This window comes from Amblyraja radiata, chromosome 8 (genome assembly GCF_010909765.2).
Source record: "Amblyraja radiata isolate CabotCenter1 chromosome 8, sAmbRad1.1.pri, whole genome shotgun sequence".
Lineage (NCBI taxonomy): Eukaryota > Metazoa > Chordata > Chondrichthyes > Rajiformes > Rajidae > Amblyraja > Amblyraja radiata.
In genome coordinates, this window is record NC_045963.1 from 8010963 (window position 1) to 8024497 (window position 13535).

The following is a 13535-nucleotide window of genomic DNA, read 5'->3' on the forward strand; positions in this document are numbered from 1 at the left end:
AACATCTCCTCACTGTGATGGAGGCAAAAGTCTTAGGTCTCCAGTCTCTTCCCTCCTCTTCTCCCTCTGCGCTGAGGCGATACCCCTCGGGCGATGTTACAACTGTCCCGCGGCTCAAACACCGCGGCCCGGGGTGGTCGAAGCTGCCGCCCACCAGTCCTGCTGACGCAGCCGCTGGCCCGCGGCCGAACCCCGGACTCAGGCCACCGCCGCCAGAACACCGTCCCAGCCACCGGAGCACCGTTCCAGCCCCGAGCCGGATCGCCCTCACGTGAGTGCCGTTACCGTCTCAGCCTCGCGCCAGGCCGCCCCGACATGGGCGCCGCTCCTCCCTCGGGCTGGGCCGCCCCGACTGGGCACCGCGCCTCCCTCGGGCTGGGCCGCCCCGACTGGGCACCGCTCCTCCCTCGGGCTGGGCCACCCCGACTGGGCGCCGCTCCTCCCTCGGGCTGGGCCGCCCCGACTGGGCGCCGCTCCTCCCTCGGGCTGGGCCGCCCCGACTGGGCGCCGCTCCTCCCTCGGGCTGGGCCGCCCCGACTGGGCGCCGCTCCTCCCTCGGGCTGGGCTGCCCCGACTGGGCGCCGCTCCTCCCTCGGGCTGGGAACGCCGTACCTCCCCGAGCTCGGCCACTCCGACGGGAGCACCGTTCCTTCCTCGGGCTGGCCGTCCTCACGGGAGCGTCACAGCCCCTCACGGAAGCCCTGTTCCAGCCCCGAGCCGGGCCGTCCTCACGGGAGCGAGCTCAGTGCGAGTCCTGGCGGGCTCTGCCTCCTGAGCCTCGAGGTCGACAGCTCCGCCATTAGGCCTCAGCGCAGACGGAGGCAGAGAAGGGGAATACGACAAAAAAGTCGCATTCCCCCGCAGGGAGAGACAGCAAGCCCCGCTTCAACCCCCCCCCAAAACAGAAACTAAAAACCAAAACTAGACTAACCAAAACGAAAATAAACAACCCAAAAAACACAAAACAAACAGGACTGCCGGAGAGCCGCTGCAGCCAGAGCCGCGCCGCCACTATGCAATGATAATTTATGATAATAATATGAGGACAGACACGGATCTGATGACAAACCCGGATATGACGACATTCCCGGACATGACGACGTACCCGGATATGGTGACGTATCCGGATATGGCGACATACCCGGATATGGCAACATACCCGGATATGACGACATTCCCGGATAAGACGAAATACCCGCACATGACGGCATATCCGGATATGACGACATTCCCGGATATGGCGAACTACCCGGATGTTGCGACATACACGGATGTGACGACATACCCGGATGTAGCGGCATACCCGGATATGGCGACATTCCCGGAGATGGCGACATACCCGGATATGGCGACATACCCGGATATGGCGACATACCCGGATATGACGACATTCCCGGTTACGACGACATACCCAGATATGACAACATTCCCAGATATGACGACATTCACAGATATGATGACATACCCGGATATGACTACATTCCCGGATATGACGACATTCCCGGATATGACAACATTCCCGGATATGACGACATTCCCAGATATGACGACATTCCCGGAATATGATGACATACCCGGATGCAGCGGCATACCGGGATATGGCGACACTCCCGGAGATGGCGACATACCCGGATATAATGACATACCCGCATATGGTGATATACCCGGATATGGCAACATACCCAGATATGACGACATACCTGAAAATGACGATATACCCACATATGATGACATATCCGGATATGGCGACATTCCCGGATGTGACGACATACCAGGATAAGATTACATTCTCGGATATAGCGACATTCCCGGATATGATGACATACCCGGATATGAGGACGGTTATAAGGACATACCCGGATATGGCGACATTACCAGAGATGGCGACATACCCGGATATGGCGACATACCCGGATATGGCAACATACCCGGATATGATGACATACCCACATATGACGACATACCAGCATATGACGACATACCCGGATATGGCGACATACCAGGATTTGACGACATACCCGGATATGACGACATTCCCGGATCTGACGACATACCCGGATATAACGACAAACCGGGATATGACGACATACCCGGATATGACGACGTTCACGGATATGACAAAATACCCGCACATGACGGCATACCCGGATATGGCGACAAACCCGGATATGGCGACATACCCGGATATGACGACATACCCGGATATGATGACATTCCCAGATATGAGGACATACCCGGATATGACGACATTCCCGGATCTGGCGACATACCCGGATATGACGACATACCCAGATATGACGACATACCCGGATATGACGACATTCCCGGATATGACGGCATATCCGGATATGACGACATTCCTGGATATTACGCCATTCCCATATACGATGACCTTACCAGATGTGACGACATTCACGGATATGACGACATTTGCGGATATGGCGACATTCGCGGATATGGCGACTTAACCGGATATGGCGACATAAACGAGTATGACGACATTCCCGGATATGAGGATATACCCGGATATGATGACAATCCTGGATATGACGACATTCCCGGATATGACGACATTCCCGGATATGACGACATTCCCGGATATGACGACATTCCCGGATATGACGACATTCGCAGATATGACGACATTGCCTGATATGGCGACATAACCGGGTATGGCGCCATACCCAGGTATGGCGACATTTCCGGATTATGGCGGCATTCCCAGATATGGCGACATTCCCGGATATGGCGACATTCCCAGATATGGCGACATACCCAGATATGGCGAACTACCCGGATGTTGCGACATACATGGATATGATGACATACCCGGATGTAGCGGCATACCTGGATATGGCGACATTCCCGGGTATGGCGACATACCCGGATATGGCGACATACCCGGATATGACGACATAACAGGATATGGCTACATACCCGGATATGACGACATATCCATATATGACGACATACCCGGATAAGGCGACATACCCGGAATTAACGACATACCCGGATATGACGACATTCACAGATATGAGGACATACACGGATATGACGACATACCCGGATATTATGACATACCTGGATATGACGACATACCCGGATATGACGACATTCCCCGTTACGACGACATACCCGGATATGTCGACCTTCCCGGATATGAGGACATTCCCGGATATGACGACATACCCGGATAGAAACATAGAAACATAGAAATTAGGTGCAGGAGTAGGCCATTCGGCCCTTCGAGCCTGCACCGCCATTCAATATGATCATGGCTGATCATCCAACTCAGTATCCCGTACCTGCCTTCTCTCCATACCCTCTGATCCCCTTAGCCACAAGGGCCACATCTAACTCCCTCTTAAATATAGCCAATGAACTGGCCTCGACTACCCTCTGTGGCAGGGAGTTCCAGAGATTCACCACTCTCTGTGTGAAAAAAGTTCTTCTCATCTCGGTTTTAAAGGATTTCCCCCTTATCCTTAAGCTGTGACCCCTTGTCCTGGACTTCCCCAACATCGGGAGCAATCTTCCTGCATCTAGCCTGTCCAACCCCTAAAGAATTTTGTAAGTTTCTATAAGATCCCCTCTCAATCTCCTAAATTCTAGAGAGTATAAACCAAGTCTATCCAGTCTTTCTTCATAAGACAGTCCTGACATCCCAGGAATCAGTCTGGTGAACCTTCTCTGCACTCCCTCTATGGCAATAATGTCCTTCCTCAGATTTGGAGACCAAAACTGTACGCAATACTCCAGGTGTGGTCTCACCAAGACCCTGTACAACTGCAGTAGAACCTCCCTGCTCCTATACTCAAATCCTTTTGCTATGAAAGCTAACACACCATTCGCTTTCTTCACTGCCTGCTGCACCTGCATGCCCACTTTCAATGACTGGTGTACCATGACACCCAGGTCTCGCTGCATCTCCCCTTTTCCTAGTCGGCCACCATTTAGATAATAGTCTGCTTTCCTGTTTTTGCCACCAAAATGGATAACCTCACATTTATCCACATTATACTGCATCTGCCAAACATTTGCCCACTCACCCAGCCTATCCAAGTCACCTTGCAGTCTCCTAGCATCCTCCTCACAGCTAACACTGCCCCCCAGCTTAGTGTCATCCGCAAACTTGGAGATATTGCCTTCAATTCCCTCATCCAGATCATTAATATATATTGTAAATAGCTGGGGTCCCAGCACTGAGCCTTGCGGTACCCCACTAGTCACTGCCTGCCATTGTGAAAAGGACCCGTTTACTCCTACTCTTTGCTTCCTGTTTGCCAGCCAGTTCTCTATCCACATCAATACTGAACCTCCAATGCCGTGTGCTTTAAGTTAGTAAACTAATCTCTTATGTGGGACCTTGTCGAAAACCTTCTGAAAGTCCAGATACACCACATCCACTGGTTCTCCCCTATCCACGCTACTAGTTACATCCTCGAAAAATTCTATAAGATTCGTCAGACATGATTTACCTTTTGTAAATCCATGCTGACTTTGTCCAATGATTTCACCACTTTCCAAATGTGCTGCTATCCCATCTTTAATAACTGACTCTAGTAGTTTCCCCACTACCGATGTTAGACTAACTGGTCTGTAATTCCCCGTTTTCTCTCTCCCTCCCTTCTTAAAAAGTGGGGTTACGTTTGCTACCCGCCAATCCTCAGGAACTCCTCCAGAATCTAAAGAGTTTTGAAAGATTATTACTAATGCATCCACTATTTCTGGAGCTACTTCCTTAAGTACTCTGGGATGCAGCCTATCTGGCCCTGGGGATTTATCGGCCTTTAATCCATTCAATTTACCCAATACCACTTCCCGGCTAACCTGGATTTCACTCAATTCCTCCAACTCCTTTGACCCGCGGTCACCTGCTATTTCTGGCAGATTATTTATGTCTTCCTTAGCGACGACGGAACCAAAGTAGTTATTCAATTGGTCCGCCATATCCTTGTTCCCCATGATCAACTCACCTGTTTCTGACTGCAAGGGACCTACATTTGTTTTAACTAATCTCTTTCTTTTCACATATCTATAAAAACTTTTGCAGTCAGTTTTTATGTTCCCTGCCAGTTTTCTTTCATAATCTATTTTTCCTTTCCTAATTAAGCCCTTTGTCCTCCTCTTCTGGTTTCTGAATTTCTCCCAGTCCTCCGGTAGGCTGCTTTTTCTGGCTAATTTGTACGCATCATCCTTCGCTTTGATACTATCCTGATTTTCCTTGTTATCCACGGATGCACTACCTTCCCTGATTTATTCTTTTGCCAAACTGGGATGAACAATTTTTGTAGTTCATCCATGCAGTCTTTAAATGTCTTCCATTGCATATCCACCGTCAACCCTTTTAGAATTAATTGCCAGTCAATCTTGGCCAATTCACGTCTCATACCCTCAAAGTTACCTTTCTTTAAGTTCAGAACCATTGTTTCTGAATTAACAATGTCACTCTCCATCCTAATGAAGAACTCAACCATATTATGGTCACTCTTGCCCAAGGGGGCACGTACAACAAGATTGCTAACTAACCCTTCCTCATTACTCAATACCCAGTCTAAAATAGCCTGGATATGACTACATTCCCGGATATGACGACATTCCGGGATATGACGACATTCCCGGATATGACGACATTCCCGGAATGAGGACTTACCCGGATATGATGACATTCCCGGATCTGACGACAAACCCGGATATTACGACATTCCCGGATATGACGACATACCCGGATATGACGACGTATACGGATATGGCGACATACCCGGATATGGCAACATACCCGGATATGACGACATTCCCGGATATGACGAAATACCCGCACATGACGGCATATCCGGATATGACGACATTCCCGGATATGGCGAACTACCTGGATGTTGCGACATACACGGATGTGACGACATACCCGGATGTAGCGGCATACCCGGATATGGCGACATTCCCGGAGATGGCGACATACCCGGATATGGCGACATAACCTGATATGACGACATACCGGGATATGACAACATACCCGGATATGACGACATTCCCGGTTACGACGACATACCCAGATATGACGACATTCCCAGATATGATGACATTCACAGATATTACAACATTCCCGGATATGACGACATTCCCAGATATGACTACATTCCCGGATATGAGGACATACCCGGATGCAGCGGCATACCCGCATATGGTGATATACCCGGATATGGCAACATACCCAGATATGACGACATACCTGAAAATGACGACATACCCACATATGACGACATACCCGGATATGGCGACATTCCCGGATGTGACGACATACCAGGATAAGATTACATTCTCGGATATAGCGACATTCCCGGATATGATGTCATACCCGGATATGAGGACGGTTATAAGGACATACCCGGATATGGCGACATTACCAGAGATGGCGACATACCCGGATATGGCGACATACCCGGATATGGCAACATACCCGGATATGACGACATACCCGCATATGACGACATACCAGCATATGACGACATACCCGGATATGGCGACATACCTGGATTTAACGACATACCCTGATATGACGACATTCCCGGATCTGACGACATACCCGGATATAACGACAAACCGGGATATGACGACATACCCGGATATGACGGCATACCCGGATATGGCGACACACCCGGATATGGCGACATACCCGGATATGACGACATACCCGGATATGATGACATTCCCGATTACGATGACATACCCAGATACGACGACATTCCCAGATATTATGACATTCACGGATATGACAAAATACCCGCACATGACGGCATACCCGGATATGGCGACACACCCGGATATGGCGACATACCCGGATATGACGACATACCCGGATATGAAGACATTCCCGGATATGAGGACATACCCGGATATGACGACATTCCCGGATCTGGCGACATACCCGGATATGACGACATACCCAGATATGACGACATACCCGGATATGACGACATTCCCGATTATGATGACATACCCGGATATGACGACCTTCCCGGATATGACGACATTCCCGAATATGAAGACATTCCCAGATATGGTGACACTCCCGGATTTGACGACATACCCGGATATGACGGCATACCCGCATATGACGACATACCTGTTATGGCGACATACCCGGATATGACAACATTCCAGGATATGACGACATTCCCGGATATTATGACATTCCAGGATATGACGACATTCGCGGATATGACGACATTGCCGGATATGGCGACATTCCCAGATATGGCGACATTCCCAGATATGGCGAACTACCCGGATGTTGCGACATACATGGATATGATGACATACCCGGATGTAGCGGCATACCTGGATATGGCGACATTCCCGGATATGGTGACATACCCGGATATGGCGACATACCCGGATATGGCGACATACCCGGATATGGCTACATACCCGGATATGACGACATATCCGTATATGACGACATACCCGGATATGGCGACATACCCGGAATTAACGACATACCCGGATATGACGACATTCACAGATATGAGGACATACACGGATATGACGACATACCCGGATATTATGACATACCTGGATATGACGACATACCCGGATATGACGACATTCCCCGTTACGACGACATACCCGGATATGAGGACCTTCCCGGATATGAGGACATTCCCGGATATGACGACATACCCGGATATGACTACATTCCCGGATATGACGACATTCCCGGATATGACGACGTACCCGGATATGGTGATGTACCCAGATATGGCGACATACCCGGATATGGCGACATACCCGGATATGGCGACATACCCAGATATGGCAACATACCCGGATATGGCGACATAACAGGATATGGCTACATACCCGGATATGACGACATATCCGTATATGACGACATACCCGGATATGGCAACATACCCGGAATTAACGACATACCCGGATATGACGACATTCACGGATATGAGGACATACATGGATATGACGACATACCCGGATATTTTGACATACCTGGATATGACGACATACCCGGATATGACGACATTCCCCGTTACGACGACATACCCGGATATGAGGACCTTCCCGGATATGAGGACATTCCCGGATATGACGACATACCCGGATGTGACTACATTCCCGGATATGACGACATTCCCGGATATGACGACGTACCCGGATATGGCGATGTACCCAGATATGGCGACGTACCCGGATATGGCGACATACCCGGATATGGCGACATACCCGGATATGGCGACATAACCGGATATGACAACATACCGGGATATGACAACATACCCGGATATGATGACATTCCCGATTACGACGACATACCCAGATATGACGACATTCCCAGATAATATGACATTCACGGATATGACGACATACCCGGATATGACTACATTCCCGGATATGACGACATTCCCAGATATGACGACATTCCCAGATATGACGACATTCCCGGATAGGAGGACATACCCGGATATAGCAGCAACCCGGATATGGCGACATTCCCGGAGATGGCGACATACCCGGATATAATGACATACTCGCATATGGTGATATACCCGGATATGGCAACATACCCAGATATGACGACATACCTGGATATGACGACATACCCACATATGACGACATACCCGGATATAGCAACATACCCGGATTTAACGACATACCCGGATATGACGACATTCCTGGATATGAGGACATACCCGGTTATGACGACAATCCGGATCTGACAACATACCCGGATATGACGACATACCCGGATATGATTACATACCCGGATATGACGACATACCTGGATATGACGACATTCCCGGTTATGACGACATACCCGGATATGACGACCTTCCCGGATATGGCGACATTCCCGGATGTGACGACATACCAGGATATGATTACATTCTCGGATATAGCGACATTCCCGGATATGATGACATACCCGGATATGAGGACATACCGGATATAAGGACATACCCGGATATGGCGACATTCCCGGAGATGGCGACATACCCGGATATGGCGACATACCCGGATATGGCGACATACCCGGATATGGCGACATACCCGGATATGACGACATACCCGGATATGGCGACATACCCGGATATGACGACATACCCGCATATGACGACATACCAGCATATGACGACATACCCGGATATGGCGACATACCCGGATCTGACGACATACCCGGATATGGCGACATTCCCGGATCTGACGACATACCTGGATATAACGACAAACCGGGATATGACGACATACCCGGATATGATGACATTCACGGATATGACAAAATACCCGCACATGACGGCATACCCGGATATGGCGGCATACCCGGATATGGCGACATACCCGGATATGGCGACATACCCGGATATGATGAGGTTCCCGGATTTGAGGACATACCCGGATATGACTACATTCCCGGATCTGGCGACATACCCGGATATGACGACATACCCGGATATGACGACATTCCCGGTTATGATGACATACCCGGATATGACGACCTTCCCGGAGATGACGACATTCCCGAATATGAAGACATTCCCAGATATGGTGACACTCCCGGATATGACGACATACCCGGATATGACGGCATACCCGCATATGACGACATACCTGTTATGGCAATATTACCGGATATGACGACATTCCAGGATATGACGAAATACCCGCACATGACGGCATACCTGGATATGGCGACATACCTGGATATGATGAAATTCCCGGATATGAGGACATACCCGGACATGAGGACATACTCGGGTATGATGACATTCCCGGATCTGGCGATATACCCGGATATGACGACATACCCGGGTATGACGATATACCCGGATATGACGACATTCCTGGTTATGATGACATACCCGGATATGACGACCTTCCCGGATTTGACGGTATTCCCGAATATGACGACATTCCCAGATATGGTGACATTCCCGGATATGACGACATACCCAGATATGACGACATACCTGATATGGCGACATACCCGGATATGACGACATACCCGGATATCACGACATTCCCGGATATGAGGATATACCCGGATATGATGACAATCCCGGATATGACGGCATACCCGGATATGACGACATTCCTGGATATTACGACATTCCCATATACGATGACCTTACCAGATGTGACGACATTCGCGGATATGACGACATTTGCGGATATGGCGACATTCGCGGATATGGCGACTTAACCGGATATGGAGACATAAACGAGTATGATGACATTCCCGGATATGAGGATATACCCGGATATGATGACAATCATGGATATGACGACATTCCCGGATATGACGACATTCCCGGATATGACAACATTCCCGGATATGACGACATTCCCGGATATTATGACATTCGCGGATATGACGACATTCGCGGATATGACGACATTGCCGGATATGGCGACATATCCGGGTATGGCGCCATACCCGGGTATGGCGACATTTCCGGATTAAGGCGGCATTCCCAGATATGGCGACATTCCCGGATATGGCGACATTCCCAGATATGGCGACATTCCCAGATATGGCGACATTCCCAGATATGGCAAACTACCCGGATGTTGCGACATACATGGATATGATGACATACCCGGATGTAGCGGCATACCTGGATATGGCGACATTCCCGGATATGGCGACATACCCGGAAATGGCGACATACCCGGATATGGCGACATAACAGGATATGGCTACATACCCGGATATGACGACATATCCATATATGACGACATACCCGGATATGGCGACATACCCGGAATTAACGACATACCCGTATATGACGACATTCACAGATATGAGGACATACACGGATATGACGACATACCCGGATATTATGACATACCTGGATATGACGACATACCCGGATATGACGACATTCCCCGTTACGACGACATACCCGGATATGACGACCTTCCCGGATATGAGGACATTCCCAGATATGACGACATACCCGGATATGCCTACATTCCCGGATATGACGACATTCCCGGATATGACGACATTCCCGGATATGACGACATTCCCGGAATGAGGACATACCCGGATATGACGACATTCCCTGATTTGACGGCATACCCGGATATGACGACATACCCGGATATGACGCCATTCCCGGATATGGCGACATACCCGGATATGACGACATTCCCAGATATGACGACATACCCGGATATGACGACATACCCGGATATGACGACATACCGGGATATGATGACATACCCGGATATGACGACATTCCCAGTTACGACGACATACCCGGATATGACGACATTCCCGGATTTGACGGCATACCCGGATAAGACGACATACCCGGGTATGACGCCATACCCGGATATGACGACATTTCCGGTTATGACGACATACCCGCATATGACGACATACCCGCATATGACGACATACCTGATATGGCGACATACCCGGATATGACGACAGACCCGGATATCACTACATTCCCGAATATGAGGATATACCCGGCTATGATGACATTCCCAGATATGACGACATATCCGGATATGATGACATTACTGGATATTAAGACATTCCCGGATATGATGACCTTACCAGATGTAACGACATTCACGGATATGACTACATTTGCGGATATGGCGACATTCGCGGATATGGTGACATAACCGGATATGACGACATTCGCGGATATGACGACATGGGCGGATATGGCGACATAACCGGGTATGACGACATACACGGGTATGGCGACATACCCGGATTATGGCGACATTCCCGGATATGGCGACATTCCCAGATATGGCGACATTCCCGGATAAGGCGACATTCCCGGATATGGCTACATTCCCAGATATGGCGAACTACCCGGATGTTGCGACATACACGGAAGTGATGACATACCCAGATGTAGCGGCATACCTAGATATGGCGACATTCCCGGAGATGGCGTCATACCCGGATATGGCGACATACCCGGATATGGCGACATACCCGGATATGGCGACATACCCGGATATGGCTACATACCCGGATATGACGCCATACCCGGATATGATGACATACCCGGATATGACGACATACCCGCATATGATGACATACCCGGATATGGCGACATACCCGGTGTTACGACTCCCGAATGCAAGTACTCCAGAGCCACGTAACACAAGTCAAAAACCAGGTTCAGGTTCAAAAAAACAGTTTTAATTATTCATTGGAACACAAAACTCAAACCTGATTTAAACAACCCAGTCAGGGATATGGATAAACCGACAAACAATTTAACAATGCTCCAGCCAGCCACGCCATGGGCCGTCGAACCGGAGATTCCAAAACCTGCCCAAAGAGATACAACCCTGAAACCAAAATACACGAAAACTCTAAGGTCAGCCCTTATCCGTCCCAATTCAATATCTGTTAACAAGGAATGGTGAAAATACACAAAGTTCTATGCCATGTGGTCAGGCTTCCTCGGCCCACACCAACAGTCTGCTCATCAGTCAGAGTCTACGACGAAGATCAGAGAATCCTGGGAAGCTCTGGTATTTATACTTCAGATGAGTCACCCGTCACCTGACGCAGCTTGGCCAATCGGGTACAGGAGCCTTTAACCCCTCGATTCCAGACTCACAGCCACGAGGCCTGTACTTGGGATAGAAACAGAGAAAGGTAAGTACATAGCATTCACCAGGAGGGGGAAGCGCCTAACACCCCCACCCAAAGATACTGAATAAGTTTCTGAAAATGAACTAAAAAACACCACCAAATTTCAGCAACTATTCAGTAGCACAGACATCACTGGCGCGACAATGCATCAGCCAATACATCATCCTTGCCACGGATATGCCAGTCAAATGAGACAACCGCAAGGGAAGCGTCTCCAAAGCCTCAGAGTTACTCAGCTTTCCCTGCGTTACTGCCACAGACAACCGTGCCTCCCCCACATCACCACCCGTGTCAGGGGGCAGCACCACTGCAGCCAAAACAGGCTTAGAAGGACATAGCTCCGACCCATCAACCTCCACAGGCTCCTGCTCATGGTACTGTTTCATCATGTTAACATGACAGAGCTGAGTCTTACGCCTCCGATCAGGGGTACCAATAACGTAATCCCTCTCACCAACCTTCTTAACCACCTGATAGGGACCGCTATACCGAGCCTGCAGACTGGAACCAGGAATAGGCAACAACACCAGGACCTTGTCACCTGGAGAAAAATTCCTACTAGAAGCCTTCCTGTCGAACCAGTCCTTCATCCTAGACTGAGCAGAGGCAAGATTACCCATTGCCAGTTTGCATGCCCTCCTCAGTCTAGAGCGAAAAGTACAGACGTGGTCTAAAATACTACGTTTTGTATCCTCCTGCAACCATTTCTCCTTCAGGACCCTCAACGGACCACGTACAGTATGCGCGAACACCAGGTCAGCAGGACTGAACCCTAAAGACTCCTGCACGACCTCACGCACCGCAAACATAACTAGATGAACCCCCTCATCCCAGTCTTTTTCAAACTCCAGGCAGTAAGTCCTCAACATAGATTTCAAAGTCTGGT